The sequence below is a fragment of the Bos javanicus genome, chromosome 10 (genome assembly GCF_032452875.1).
Source record: "Bos javanicus breed banteng chromosome 10, ARS-OSU_banteng_1.0, whole genome shotgun sequence".
In the NCBI taxonomy this organism is placed as follows: Eukaryota; Metazoa; Chordata; class Mammalia; order Artiodactyla; family Bovidae; genus Bos; species Bos javanicus.
The window spans coordinates 58122932-58139201 of record NC_083877.1 but is presented as its reverse complement, the minus strand read 5'-3'; the positions used below and the strand labels follow the sequence as shown (position 1 = coordinate 58139201).

Here is a 16270-nt window from a genome sequence, read left to right as displayed (position 1 = left end):
TGATGTATGCTATATGTTCCATTGAGAATTTACTGTTGATGTATCAGCCTCCTCACTGCATGAAGAAGAGACGACACAAGATGATCTGTAAGGTCCCTTCCAGCTCTAGGAGTTGTGTTTGAATTTTGAATTTTCATATAAATGGGGCTGGGGCTGTTGGATAGCTCTTGTATCTCTGCTTTGACTGCCAACTATGACTTTAACCTACGAAATCATTTGTTTGCCAGCTTCCTTTCACAGTCTTCAACTGAAACAGTGCTTCATTCATCTCATTACATGCATACATTTTCCTTGTGGGAAAACACAAGGAAGCCAGTGAGAAAGAGAGTACACCAAACTGTACAAAAAGCTCTTAATGACCCAGATAACAATAATGATGTGGTCGCTCACCACTTAGAGACAGATATCCTGGAGTGTGAAGTCAAGTGGGCCTTAGGAAGCATTACTAAGGCCCACTTGAACAAAACTAGTAGAGGCGATGGAATTCTAGCTGAGCTATTTCAAATCTTAGATGATTCTGTTAAAGTGCTGCACTTATTAATGCCAGCTAATTTGGTAAACAGCAGGACTAAGAAAGGCCATAGGACTGGAAAAGGTCAGTTTTCATTCCAATCCCAAAGAAAGGCAAGGCCAAAGAATGTTCAAATTACCATACAATTGCACTTATTTCACATGCCAGCAAGATTATGCTCAAAATCCTTTAAGCTAGGCTTCAGCAGTACATGAACCAAGAACTTCCAGATGTTCAAGCTGGATTTAGAAAAGGCAGAGGAAAAGGAGATCAAATTGCCAACAAACACTGGATCATAGAAAAAGCAGGGGAATTCCAAAAAAAAATCTACTTTTGCTTCACTGACTGTGCTAAAGCCTTTGACTGTGTGGATCACAGCAAACTATGGAATATTCTTAATGAGATGGGAATACCAGACTACATTACCTGCCTCCTGAGAAACCTGTATGCAGGACAAGAAACAACAGTTAGAACTGGACATGGAACAATGGACTGGTTCAAAATTGAGAAAGGAGTATGTCAAGGCCGTATACTGTCACCCTATTTATTTAACTTATATGCAGAGTACATCATGTGAAATGCAGAGCTGGATGAATCACAAGCTGGAATCAAGATTGCTGGAAGAAATATCAACCACCTCAGATATGCAGATAATACCACTTTAATGCCAGAAAGTGAAGAGGAACTAAAGATCCTCTTGATAAAGGTGAAAGAGGGGAGTGAAAAACCTGGCTTAAAACTCAACATTCAAAAAACTAAGATCATGGCATCCGGTCCTATTACTTCATGGCAAATAGATGGGGGAAATGTGGAAACAGTGTCAGATTTCATTTTTGGGGGCTCCAAAATCAATGCAGATGGTGACTGCAGCCATGAAATTAAAAGACGCTTGCTCCTTGGAAGAATAGCTACGACAAACCTAAACAGTGTATTAAAAAGCAGAGACATCACTTTGCCAACAAAGGTCTGTATAGTCAAAGCTATGGTTTTTCCAGTAGTCATGTACAGATGTGAGAGTTGGACCATAAAGAAGGCTGAGCACTGAAGAATTGACACTTTTGAACTGTGGTGTTGGGGAAGACTCTTGAGAGTCCCTTGGACAGCAAGGAGATCAAACCAGTCAATCCTAAAGGAAATTAACCCTGAATATTCATAGGAAAGACTGATGCTGAAGCTGAAGCTCCAATATTTTGGCCACCTGATATGGAGAGCCGACTCACTGGAAAACACTCTGATGCTGGGAAAGATTGAGGGCAAGAAGAGAAGGGGACAACAGAGGATGAGATGGTTGGATAGCATCACTGACTCAATGGACCTGAGTTTAAGCAAACTCAGGGAGATAGTGAAGGACAGAGAAGCCTGGTGTGCTGCAGTTCATGGGGTCGCAAAGAGTTGGACATGACTTAGTGACTGAACAACAACAACAAAGCATCTTTGCTATATTAAACATTTGCTACCCTTTCTTACAATCTGATAAAATTGCTTTGTTATTTTCAGCTTATGCCTACCACCAGCTTTCTCTGGGGAAGCGACTAGCTTGATCTGTAAGCAGTCCTATTCTTATTTAACAGAAAGCTATAATTTGTGACAAATGCACAACATAAAAAAAGTCAAAGGCATCTGATCTGTTACATAGGACATTTGGAATAAAAAAAATACAGGAAAACATGGGAATGTGATTTAAATTGATGTGGCCACACCTCCCTTTCATTTCACTCCTTGTCTTGCAGATTCGCCATTCTGGTGAGGAGGTTCCCCAGAGTCTGTAGTCCATCACTATAGTGTAGTGACAGAAGCTGTAGTCCATCACTACAGAGCTGCTAGTGGACACAACACTGGGCTCTCGGTCAGCAGCTACCGGATGCCATTGTTCTAGCTTATAGTTCCAAGAGCCTTTAAGAATTAACTTTATTTTCTGATTCAGCCCTCTTCCTGGGGAAAACATGGCCCTGTTTTGAAATGTACAAATGAAAGACAGCACTGAGAGTGCCTCTTCAGAGAAGGCCAGGACAGAAGGAGAGAAGAAGGCTTAGTGACCAGCTGGATGGCCTTGAATAACTCATATCACCTCTCTGTGCCTCTTGGAACTCTGAAGAAAATCCTCACCGTGCATCTCACAGTGTTGTTGGAAAAGTCAAATGAGAACATGGATAGGAATGTACTTCCACAAAGGCAAAGTGATGCTACTATTTTCAAACATGGAATTTTCTCTGCAGCATTTTTGGGGGGGTCACATGACCACTGCACAGGTCATTGCCAGATTATGATGCTGATTCACATCCACTCACTCTTTGCCTGTTTCAGAGATTATGCCAGCAATGCTGCATCCATCCCTTTGGTTCATTTTCCTTCCACCACATCTGGAAAATGCAAATCCCACCATAACGTGAAATATTGCATTGAAAGTATGCAGCAAGAGTTCAAAAAGGAGAGATGTCACATGTGGTAGAAAATCCTTTTGGAAGGTAACCTTATTATGCCATGTATTTTCATAATTTCAATCTTTGTCCTAGGTCGCACCACCCCCAGCCCCCACCCCCCACCCCCGCTTCCATGCTTCACAGACCAGACAGTATTTTCTCTGTCTTTGTAGCTCCCAAGAACCTGGCATAGAGGACACATCACAGTACATATTCTGGGTGAAGTGAGCCGGCTAAATAGCTGACAACAGCAAACTCGGTGGGCTTTAACATTTATTTATCCAGACCAACGAGGCCAACTATACAACTTAGCATTATACACAGGGCTTTCAAGATCGGAAGTGTGCCTGGGTCTCCCTGTAACCCCTGAGGAACGTTATTGAGTATGTGCTAAGGGCCTGACCACAAGGCTTTCACATACGCACCTAAAATGCATTTGGTCCTCACAACTTACTTTCAAGCTTTAAGTCTATACTTTACACATGAGGATGCTGAGGCTCTCAGTGAAGCCACCGCGTGTGCATGGGCTGGCGAACATCCTCACCCACAAACTTTAGATCAGCCTCGCCACACCCCACCTCCCTACGCCCAGGCATGTGCCCCAACCACTACTCCCCACGCTCCGCCTGAGGCCGGCGTAAAGCCAGTAAAACCCAGGACAGGCCTCGTCTGTGTCTAAGCCGGTGTTCTCACGGCTTCGAAGTAACGGTGCTCACTCACCCAGCTGCTCCTCACGAGCTTGGAGAGCCTTTGCCACCCACCCTATCCGTAGCCCCGGGCTTCTCAAGAGAGCCCGTTACAGCCTGGTCCCAAGGCTGAGGTCCTGTTCGCCCGCACAGCGCTTACAGGGTCGGGACTCAGATTCCGGGCGAGGACACCTGCAGCGGAGGGTGGGGAAGCCCGGGGTGACAGCCAGGGGCAGGGGGTCCAGCCTCCGCGCGGCCGCCGCTCGCCGCTCCGAACTACGCTTCCCAGCCTGCTCCGAGGCAGCCGCGCGCCCCGGCGCCGCGCCCGGCCGGGAGCCGCCTGTTGATCGCCGCGCTCTCCCGGGCCACGGCGCCGCCCTGCTCGCCGGCCCCGCTACTTCGGGGTAGACGGACTGACTGCCCGCACCGCCCGCTCCGGGATGGGCGTACGCACGGGTGAGCGCGCCGGGGGTGGGTGGGGGCCCCCCCGGGAGAGGTGCCGTCTGCAGCCCCCAGGCCAGCAGCGCGGGGCGGCCGCGCCCTCCCTGCCCGCGGAAGGATGCTCTGCGGGGTCGGCGCTCAGCCGGGAGGGCGTGCGGAGCCGGCACCGCCTCTGGCCTCCTCGGATCGGCCCGCGGCGCGGAGGAAAGCGCGGTGGAGGGCTGAGCGGGAGGGAGGCGCCCAGCGGGTGTGGGTCCCACGCGCTGCACTGCGGCTCCGCAGTCTCTGCATCCCCCAGCCGCCGCAGGGAGGGCGCGGTCTCTGTCCTCCCTGAGCTGCGGGGCCGGGTGTTTCCACGCTGGGCTTTGTTCCCCACTTCTCTCCTGTGAACGTTTGACAAGCTCCTGGAGCCTAATGCCTGTCACTGCAGCGTTAGATCGGGCGGCGGGGAAAGGTGGACTCCGGCTGGAACTGTCACCCGCAGGGTGTTTCAGCCTCCGAGAAAGCAGCGTTATGAGAGCGGCCTGATGCAGGTCGTGAGACTCTTTTTTTTTTTTTTTTTTTTTTTCTGGTTTAAGTTATGTTAGCATGTGCTCCCTTGAGTCTTCCTAAATTTTCCTTGTTGACCTGCAGGAGTGAAAATTGGTTTTTAATAATAACAATGACAATAATGGCTCCTAATGGGAATTTTTGAAGTATTCAAAGATGGGAAGGTGATGCAGGCAAAATGCGATTTAGCAACGAAGGCTGTGAATGCAGTGGGCTTCCTCTTGCCTGTTAAACATCGGGATCACCAGGTCCTTGAGAAGGGAATGAAAAGAAGGTCGGAGCAGGTATCATAAAAACCCATTTCCCTAGCTCTGCCGTTAAGGAGCTGAGGGACCCTGGGCAAGTCTGTTCACCTCTGTTAACCTCTTTCTCCATGTAAAACCGGGTATTCCGCCTAAATGATTTCTAAACCTCTGTTCTTCCAAGGCTCTCATATCAAGAAACTAAGGAGAGGAGGGTGCGTCTGTTCAACACCATTATAGAAAGCCTGACACTGACAGAAGAGGAGGTTTTACCTAGTGAGGAAGAAAGATTTTTCAGGGTTTAGGCAACTTGATTTTTTTTCAAAAATAGAACTGGTTTTCTCTACTCTCTGCAGTCTAATCCAATAAATATGCATTACAACTGTTTTAATTTTTGTGAATTAGTATAAATATGTAGACAACAACATGCTGTGGATTTTCTGTGTTTGTTTTTAATTGGCTGAAGGTGAACTGATGAGAGGTAAAGGGAGATGTGAATGGCTCCCCAGGGCTAGGCAGGAGCCCTCAGAGATGGTGAGCAAGGAGAAGGGGAGGAACCGCAGAGAAAGTAACCAGAGAGTTCAGACACTGAGGATAGAGAGGATGGGTACTGATGGGTCATTGTTTGCATAATAAATACACAATAGAAGGAATGAGAGAATCAGAAAACCAGTGCTCTGCAACTCTAATGTAACTGATTCAGGCAAGGATTCATCCACAGATGACAAAACCTTTGAGCCAGAGGTTGTTAGGGAAGAGGATTTTGACATTATTTCAAAGTATCTTGCCACATAGTACCTAGGGAAAATGTGTCCTTACAATAGAGAGATGAGAAAGTCATCAGCTCGGCTGAATGATCAAGCATACCAACACATACCATGAGTCTCCTGTTGGGTTATGCAGTGAGGTGGTCATAACTTCACCTGTGTAATGTTCCTGCCAAAAAGATGGTGGGGCCAGGGTATTGTAGATTAAAATATTCAACTGACTTAACAATAAATTGGGATGTATGAACTTTGGATCCTAAATCAGAAGAAGAAAAAAAAGCTATGATTGATTAGTTGGAGACAATTGGAGAGATTTGACTATGGACTACATATTAGATAAATATCATGGAATTACTTTTTGCTTCCTTAGGTGCAGCGATGGTACGGTGGTCATGTAGGACACTGTCATTTTCTTTTGAGATGTAGGCATTAGAGGCAAAACGGCATGACATCTGCAACTTTCAGCTGGTTCAGGGTAGGGGGAGTAAAGGGCTGGGGAGGAAGCTGGAGAATGTAGCAAAATGACGACAGTGAATCAAAGAGAATGGTATATGGGTGTTCTGTTCTTGTACCTTTTCTGTAGATTTGAACTTTTTAAATTAAAAGTTGGGGTGATCGATCAAATAGACAAGCAAACAAAGAGAAAGGATTGTGGAGGACAGTGTGGACGCCTGCAGTGAACCTGCAGGGAGCTCACAGTGAGTCTGTGTCTCACTGCGCTCACTCAAGACTTCAGTCCTGTTGGAGGAGTGAGTGGGGTCAGGGGAAGTTCTCTTTCTTGCTTTGTCTTAACTACTATCAATCGTTTATTCTTAAGACACCCCATCCCCTAATTCCAACCTCAAATTCTGAAATTCCCATACCTTAGAATTTCTAGCCCTCCCCACAAACCATCCTGAAAGCGCTGTCCCTTTTCTCTCTGAGTTCAAGAACTGCGCCTCTATAGCAGGAAGTTCTAGGTGCTGGTTCTTTTTATTTTGAATTAGGGGAACATTGGAGGAAAAACAGACCCAGCTTTCTGACAGAAGTTCAAGGATTTCCTCTTGTTCGCTTTATTTGTGAATCACATACAACCAAATGTTTCCTTATAGACTATAAGTGGATCAAAGGAGCTCATAGAAGGCAAGTGCAGAAGAGATTTCCTATTACCAGACTAAGAAAACAGATTAAGATTATATTTTAAGAAACCAATTCTTAAGATATAACACTTTAATTTTATACTGAATCTTTTGCTACAAGGATTTTTTCCTACACACAGACACACTCATATGCTTTTATGTTTTGCCCCCCTGGTTTGGCACCAAGGCTAGCCCATCTCTTTCCTGTGTATCGTCTGTATTCCTGGGTTTCCCTGGTGATAGCTGAATAGAGAGGGAATGAGAAGGTCAGCCCTAGGACTGTGGGTAATAGGAGCTCATGACACAAGGCACAAGACCAGCTGCAGCAAGCCAGGATGTGAGGAGTAAGGAGGAAATCTGAGGTTTCAGTCCAGTGAAAGAACCAGGAGGCCTCTTGTCAGAGCAGAGGGGAGGGGTCTGGAGTCTAGGGAGCTGGGATGCTGTTCAGCCAATATATGCAGGGTCAGCCACCCCTCTTGTTTATAGCTGACATCCATTCTGATGCCCAATGCCCATTTCACACCAGTTATTAAATATTTTGCATATCATCTTGATGGGCAGTCATGAGTCAAAGGGCACATAGCACCTGTAACCCTTAACAAAGCTTTGATCAAAATCAAACTGGGAGATAGATGCCGGAGAGGGAGAGAAGATAGTTGAGTCAAAGATTCATAAGCAGACAGCAGCCAGCTTTTGTCAACAAACGGTAGGGAACCCTTGGTGCCAGTCAGGAAGTGAGAAGCCCATAACTTCCCAAAGCCAAGATGAGGGGACATAGCTAGAACCAATAGACAGCTGGAGACCCAGACACCCAAGTGGAAGGCAAGGAGGTACACAGAAGTCCATAAACAGGAACTCCTTAGAAAGCAGAGAATAGGGCCAGACAAAGGATAGGGCAGCGACAGGGAGTAGGACCTGCCAGGAGAATTAGAAACCAGGTGGCGGTCTGAGCAGAGAGTGAGATTTTCCATGTTAGAACCCTTCTGCCCCCGCCAGGAAGCTTCTTGGCAACTTCCTGCCCAGGTGGAAACCTATCTCATACTTTGGCCAGCCTCCCCATGGCAGCTCACTACACCTGGCAGCGCTGACCCAGGGTTCCTATAGGGTGCTGCCTCTCCACGTTCAACAGATCCTGACAAGGATAATGGAGGGAACAAATAGCCCACGTAGAAGACTGCACCCAAGGACAAAAGAGAAATGGCTTTGACTGAGGGCTCGAACGTGTTAGCAGCTGTTCCCGGTACATACGTCACCACATTAAACATCACCCCCACCCTCTGAGATAAGTACTGCTCTGCCTGTTTCACCGAGGATGAGACAGAGGCTCGGAGAGGCTGTCACTCGCACATGGATTGTAGCCATCAGATCCCGGGCTAGTTGACTCCAAGACCTATGCTTTTTGTCTTCTGTTCTCTTCTGAACCTGGAGGGAGTGCTTACTGGTGGGCACACTGTTTTAAAAGGAGACTATTTTGAGCAGGTTAAGCTATGGCCACGTTTGTGTTGTGAGATCTTTTCATTCTGGTAAGATCTATTCCTCATTCTCCATTCAGCTTGCCCCTTCCAATTGCTTTCTCATATTTTTTGCCTGAAATTCCTCCTTATCACACCCCATTCTCTGTCCTGCATCTCCTGCACAGATTTTTGAGGATATGGCAGGAGCCACTCGGTTACTTAAAAAAAAACAAACAAAAAAAACAGACTCGAAAGAGCCATCTTGAAATAGCTAGATTCCAAAACACAGGCTATGTGTTTTGTACACATCTTTGTATTTGCCTGCAGCTAGAAAGAAATTAAATATGTAGGATTACTTCCTGTTTTGATACCTAGTGGGGAGCTACTTTATAACACAGGCAGCTCAGCTCCGTGCTCTGTGATGACCTAGGGGAGTAGGATGGGGGGGTGAAGAAGGGGATATACGTATACATGTAGCTGATTCATTTTGTTGTTCAACAGAAATGGACACAAATTGTAAAGCAATTATACTCCAATTTAAAAATTCCTGTTTTGTTTTGTTGGAGGATATATTGCTAAGCTGATTTTTTTTCTAATTTATTAGTTTTAGAAAATGTAGATTTGGCTGTCTTGTGCAAACTGGTTCACTCATTGTTTAAAGATTATTATAAAATATTGAAGATACATAATAAAGAATAATAACTTCTCACATACTGACCTCCCCTCTTGGGATGAAATCATCATCAGTGAGGTGGAAGGTCAGGTCGTCCTTTCCCCATCAGATTCCCCGCCCCTCCTTCTGAGATGTCTGTCCTTTCCATGTGTTGTCCTTTGTAGCTTTCCCAGATACATATGTACTCCTAAGCAATTCATGGCAGTTTTACCCATTTAAAAAACTTTTCACTAGGTTTTACAAGTGTTTTTTGTTACTCTTCTGTAAAAATGGGTCTTTGGTTTGGAGCAGGCTTATTAAATAGGGCTGAATTTGGGTTTGATTCCAAGTCTGCGTGGAGGTGAGGCCAAAGTTTGGGCACTTTGTGTTGTACCTGGTTTTCCTCTTTCATGCCAGTTATGAAATACATATACAAGTAAGGTAGTGGGAGAAGAAGTAAAGAAAGCCACACTGCTTGCTCTCCTTCTCAGGGTTCATGTCTCTCATAGGGAGAGTTATTGAAGGGCCCAAGTCGTCCTTCCTTCAGCTCCCGTCCTTGCTCCTGTTTTCGTTTTCTAACCTTCTTGGTATGCATGTGCACCTGGACTCCTGAAGCGCTGATTGGCACTTGCTTCGCTCCAGTGTGCCCATTAGTCTCTTGCTGCATGTTGAGAGCTCGCCATGGGACAAGCACTCTACCAGAGGTGAGACTGCAGTGATGTTGGAAGCTTTCCACTGCGGCATCACTAATAGGAGGAGAGGGCAAGTGTGAACACTCGGAGCCCTGAGTAGGGGCTAAAGCAGGCCATCCTTGAGCCAGAAATCTGTGATTTGACTTTAAAAGCTGTGTGAATAATATGTCCACATACATCTATATTTGTTATTAAAAATAAAACCAGCTTTCCCCCAAATCTTCAAAGTTGTGCTTCAGGAGGGTGCATTATTTTTATTTTTCACACCCTCCTGATGCACGAGTGCAACATATGCAGTTTGTTTTAACAGGGACTGTCACATAGTATTAACATGTTATTGTAACTACCTAATTAATGTCTCTCCTACTGCCAAACTGTAAGCTCAGCTCCGGTCCAGTACGAGATATCATCTGTTTTGCTCACTGCTCTTGTCCCAGCAGTGAAAAAAGGTGGGCTGTCAGTAGATATTTGTTGAATGAATCTACAAGAGGCCTAGGAATAGAAGAATCATGACATCATCCCTGTCCTCTAGGGTTTGGCGGTATAGTTGAATTTAGGGAACAGAGCAACTGTTCTGTGCTTAAGTGGCCTCAGAAAGTTCCATGACAGAAAGTGGAGGCTGTGGATATGATGGGATTAGTTTTGAACCAACAGGTCACTTCACCTTTCTGAGCTCATTTCCTTCATTTGATATTTGTTGGATGCCTATCCTGGGTCAAGACCTGTGCTGGGAGCCAGGACCATAACAGTGACTAAAACAGATACGGTCCCCACCCTCACAGAGCTTAGCAAAAAAGACAGAGATAAAACAAGCAGTTGTAATAAAGTCAAGAAGAGCTCTGAACAAGGGGTGTGCCTTGGGGTGGGGAATGACTCAGACCTGCCTGGGATTACAAACAAGGCAACTTCGAGGAATTGAAACTTACATTCATATTTATTTTTTAATTGGAGTATAATTGCTTTACAGTGTCATGTTAGCTTCTGCTGTACAACAATTCAAATCAGCTATATGTATACGTGTATCACCTTGCCTCCCTGTTGAGCCTCCCTCCCACTCGCCCCCTCATTCCACCCCTCTAGGTTATTACAGAGCACCAAACTGACTGAAGCTTACATTGAGACTGGAAGATGAGCTGAGCTGGCTAGCAGTCAGCCAGAGGAAGAAGGGGTAAGAGTGCTCTGAGCAGAGGAAACAACATAAGGCGTGATCCAGGAGTTGGAAGCAGTCCAGGAGGCTGGAGCCAGGGGAAGCTGGGGGTGCAGAGCAGGATGAGGCTGATGAGGATGACAGAGGTCAGACTGTGGGTCTGAACCTTATCCTCAAGGCAAAGGGAAGCCACAGGAGGATTTTAAGTAACTAGGGAAGAATTATTTTAAAAGACCACTTTGGCCATTTGTATGAAGAATTGATCAAAATGGACTGAGACTGGATGTGGAAGTGCAGATGAGTGAAGCAGATGGATCCTCAACATGTTTAGGTTTAAGGACTGGATTGATGAATGAGGAGGAGACAAGGAAGAGGAGATGTCAAGGATGGTTCCCTGCTTCCTTGGCCAAATTTCTGAAATTGGAAATTCCAGAGGAGGAGAAGCTATTTGGCAGGAAAGATGATGCAAGTACTTCTACCATTTGAGATGCCTGATTCAGTGAAGTGTTGGTTCAGCAGTGGGAATACATGGATCTAGTCCTCAAGGAACAAAGTCTTAATCAAAGATTTGAGGGTCCTCAGGATGTGGATTATAATGAGAATTTTGGAAGGGACAAGTTTCTCCCAGGGGGAATGTGCAGTGTAAGAAAAGAAATGGTAAGACAGGATCTTGTAACATGCCAGTAGTTAAGGCAGAGGAAGAATTGCCAAAGGAGACCAAGAAGAAGTGGTCAGAGAAGTAGGAGAAAAACCATCTATGTTGCTGGACTGGATGACCTTTCAGGCCTCACTCAGCCCTGACATTCTGTGGTCCGCAGAGCTGGGACCTGAGCCAGGTCTCCAAAGCAAAGCTCATGGATTGGCCATGAGAGCAGAGAACAGCATTCCAAGTGACATTACAGTATCAGCCAAGGTCCCAACAAGAAACAGAGGACACACTCAACTGAGTAATTTGAGGGAATTTAAATAAGGATCCTATTTACAGAGTTGTAGGGAGGGTGTAAGGAGTCCAACAAGACGGAAATCTGGCACCAGCCACAAAGGGACCCTTCATCACCCCCAGGCCTCAAGTCAGCAAGACAGGGGTGGGGGCAGCCCTACAGGGAAGGCTTGCTAGTGGGCCGTATTGCCTTCTGCACCAGCCTCCCTCCAGTTTTCTGCTAGTGCCTCCTGTTGGCCAAACAAGTCAGAGAGCAAGGAAGCCTGATGATGCTGTGTAAATACATCACTTTCCTGGGGCACAGAGCAGTGCCGGGAGTGAATGCAGAGGGAAGGGACAAACTAGTGTCCAGAAAAATTATCTGGGAAAATGGAAGTCCATGAATAAGGGAGTATATTAGTTTCTGATTGCTGCTGTCACAAATGCAGGTGCCTAAAACAGCACAATTTATTATGGCATTGCTTAGGAGGTGGGAAGTCCAAAGCAGGTTTCACTGGGTTAAGATCAGCCTGTCAGCAGGGCTGCATTTCTTTCTGAAGGCTCTGGGGAGAATTCATTCCCAGACCTTTCCAGCTTCTAGAGGCCGCACACATTTCTTGGCTCTTGGCCCCTTCCTGTATCTTCACAGCCAGCAATTGCATCACTCTGTCCCTCTGCTTCTGTCATCACATCTCATTCTCTGACTCTTCTACCTTCCTGTCCCATCTTTTAAGAGCCTTTGTGATTACAGTGGGCCCACCCAGATAATCCAGGATAGTCTCCCTAGTTTATGATCCTTGATTTAATCACACCCAGTCCTTTGCCATGTAAAGTAACATCCCAGATTCTGGGGATTAGCATGTGGGCATCTTTAGGGCACCATTATTCTGCCTACCACAGAGAGTGAATAAACCATTTTGGCTGGGTTGGAGGGCTCCCTCAGGAAAGTTATGAAGACAGAAAATGCAAAGTGCAGATCAAAGCCAAACAGTGGGAGCTTGGGATGCTAGGTTGTGTAAATTTCATTCTGTAGACAAAAGGGAGCCATTGTAAGTCCTTAATCAGGGAAGTGGCTTGTTTGCAGTGTGAAGAAAGATGATCTAACTATAGTACTCTGATGGCTTAGAGGGAAGAATAGAATCCTTTAAAAATGCAATGAGGGTACTCCAAGTCCAAAGGAACAAAGATCTAAAACAAGACTGACAGAAAAGGATGATGTGAAAAGTATCATGCAGGAAGAATCCAGTGGAAATGGTAACCGGTGAGACAAGGGTGGAAAGGGAGGACATTCAGCTGATCAGAATTTTGGAAGTGAGCGGTAGATTCAGCTTCCCAAGTGGCTCAGGGGTAAAGAATCTGCCTGCCAGTGCAGGAGATGCAGGAGATGCGGTTTCAATCCCTGGGTAGGGAAGATCCCCTAAAGGAGGAAATGGCAACCCACTCCAGTCTTCTTGCCTGGAGAATCCCATTGACAGAGGAACCTGGCAGACTGTAGTCTATAGGGTCACAAAGAGTCGGACACGACTGAACAACTAAGCACACACACGAACACTTACTCATGATTGGTAAATTAATGGTATGATCAAGAAAACCAGAACTAGTCTGTTTCAGGGGAAGATAAGAAGTTGGGGTATACTTGTAGAATTCTGGACCAGAACTACAAATAGAATCTTATCTAAGATACCTGAGTCATAAAATATACCAATATTTTACATAGCACTGTGAAGAAAAATTCTGCCAATTATTGTCTTTAATTTTTTTCATCATTTGTCTGCATCTCACAGCATGTGGGATCTTTTTCCCTCTGCCCCACCCCCCATCAGGGATCAAACTTGCACGCCCTGCATTGGAAACATGAAGTCTTAACCACTGGACCGCTAGGGAAGTGCCCATGCTACCAAATAAAATGTGACCCGTCTTGGGAATTCCCTGGTGGGCCAGTGGTTAGGACTTGATTCTTTAACTGTCAGGGCCTGGGTTCAGTCCCTGGCCAGGGAACTAAGATCCTGAAAGGCACACAGCATTACCAAAAAGAAAGTGACCCTTCTTAAAAATGTATTTTTTACTGTATTGAAGAGCTGTTTTAGATTTACACATAGTTTTCTGAATTGACATTCAACAAATTGCGCATATTTGAAGCAAAAGTTTGACGAGTTTTGACAAATGCATACACCTGTGAAGCCGTTATGAGAAACCCACCAAATTTCCTCATGCCTCTTCATACTCCTCTTCCCCTCCCTACCTCTCTTCCATCCCTAAGCAACTACTGATATGCTTGCTGTCATATAGATCAGTTTACATTTTCTAGAATTTTAGACAAATGGAACCATGCCACATACATTCTTTTTGGTGTGGCTTCTTTCATTCAGTATAATTGTTTTGAGATTCATCTATGTTGCTGTATGTATCAATAGTTCATTATTTTTTATTTCTGAGTAGATTCTTTTGACTTAAAAAATATTCACAATCTAAAAGTTGAGAGTTATGTTATATTCAGTGGGGATTTTTAGGATGTCAAGCCTGGGAGACAGCATCTCAAGTAATCCTGAGAGACCACTTTGAGGAGGCAAATGGGGGTGGCAGATTATATAGAAGTTTTGCAACAAAGGGCAAGTAATCAGAACATCAAAAGATTATTGTTAATTAAAGGGAAACCAGATATCTCAAATTAAGGAACTTAGTGGTTTTCTATGTATGGGAAGATGCAGGAGTCTGGGCTCACTGAAATCATTCCTTTAATATATACCTCACCTCTCTGGGGCCAGTATCCTGTGTTTTCACATCCTGACTTTCCTCAAGGCTCACTGTGGAGCATGACTGTGGTCTGATGGCTGCTAGATGGCAGGTATTCTTTCCTTCCCGAGTTCTTTCGGGGCTCAGCATTGATGGTGGCTGCAATCACTGATGACTGTGAGAGCCTTTGTTTACTGATATGGCAGGAAATATTCTACTTCTCAATTCCATTAGGTGGGTTACCACAATTTGTTTATCTCCTCACCTACTAATGATCATTCAGGTTGTTTACGGTTTTGGCTACTACAAATAAAGTGTCTACGGATACGCATAGTTTAAAAAAAATCATATATCACCTCTGTGCATACATAAAAAGGGAAAATGGAAATGAATTGGTTAATAGTCTTAAAGCTTCTTCATGTTCAGATTCCAACTTTCTGAATCACTCGTCTTTTCCACACAATATCTCCTCCGTGCCATGAAGAGTGGTAATTTTTTAAATTTTAAATAAATGGTAAATTATTTAAATTTTAAAAACCTGTAAAAAATCTAAAAGCCTTTGATGTTGGCTCTTAAACCTTATGATAAGTTTTAAAAGAGTGTTTCACTCTTTTAAAAAGTCCCTGGGACATTTTGCAAATCCCTGACACCCCTTTTGCTAGTTTCGAAGCTGTTGCTTTTCATATTTATGTATTTATAGGCAGGGCAGATATGACTTCTTGACCACTGCTAGGTCACGAGTAATTGTAGGACCATCAGTTGTGGGACAGTCCTCAATTTCCAGGTGTTAAATGTGAGAAACCGTGTGTCTTAGAATCTATTCCATAGGGTAGTTCAACCATTTCATTTGATAGCTAAGAGCGTGGCAGGCTGAGATTCTTGTCCAGACTCACATAATAAATTAGTGGTAGTTGGGACCAGAAAACAGTGTATACAGTCCAGTTGGTTTCTCTGACTTTAGTAGGCTAGGGTTTTTCTGGTTTGTTTTGGTTTTGTTTTTTTTACTGGAATATTGAAGTTTAAAAGAAGGGAGGCTGATGTTTAAAATAAGTTTAAAAGAAGGGAGGCTGATGGAAGGGAAAGAGAGTTACATTGGACATGGAAAAGACACCAAAATAGAAGTTTAAAAGAAGGGAGGCAGATGGAAGGGAAAGAGAGTTACGTTGGATATGGAAAAGACACCAAAATAGAAAACCAGAAACTGGTACACGGTAAACAGTAGAAATAGGAGAGAGGAACAATATTCCAATAGCTCTTAAGTGGCCCACCCACATCCAATCTCTTTCAATAACAACCTGGTTTTCATTCTTACCATTTGAATTACCTTACTGAAAACAAGTCTTCTCAGACCAACTCTTCTACTTGAAAAATGTGTAGTGACTCCCCATCTGGAACAGAATAAAGCCCAGATTTTGGCAAGATGTATAGGGAAGGCCCTTCACAGCGTCCCCACCTTGTCTTTTGTTGTTTCCTCTCCCCCTGCTCCTCTCCTCTAGCCACACCAGCCATTCACCAAGCATCACGTACTTTCTTTTTTGTCTTTGTTGGTTTTGCTTTTTTGGCCACACCTTGCAACATATGGGATCTTTGTTTCCCAACCAGCTATGGAACCAGAGTCCCTGGCAGTCGAAGTGCAAGGTCTTAAGCACTGAACCACCAGGAAAGTCCCTCCTTATCCTGTACCTTTGTTTATGCTGTTGCCATTCCTGCATACATCATCCGCCTCATGACCTTTCCCTTCAAGACTCGAACACAACTTTTTTCACAGTTTCCACTCAACTCCCCCACCCATCCTACTGTGTTCATGACTTCTGCTGCAGCACTTGTCGACTGAAAAAAAAAAGCACAACCTCAAAGCTGAGAATTATGTCTTATTCAGTGGACTTTCTGAGGACTCAAACCTGGTCAGAAGTCTCTCAGATAACTCTGAGAGGTATGC

The 16270-nt window shown here is 44.8% G+C and overlaps 1 protein-coding gene across 1 annotated transcript in view; it reads left to right on the top strand.

The window, feature by feature from the left end:
- Positions 1 to 3587: 3587 nt before the first annotated feature.
- The window catches only part of TMOD2 (tropomodulin 2), a 56697-nt gene continuing 44014 nt past the window's right edge, over positions 3588 to 16270 (top strand). The window contains exon 1 of the mRNA XM_061428759.1: positions 3588 to 4073. The gene's annotated coding sequence lies outside the window, so the exon portion shown is untranslated. The remainder of the gene's footprint in view (positions 4074 to 16270) is intronic.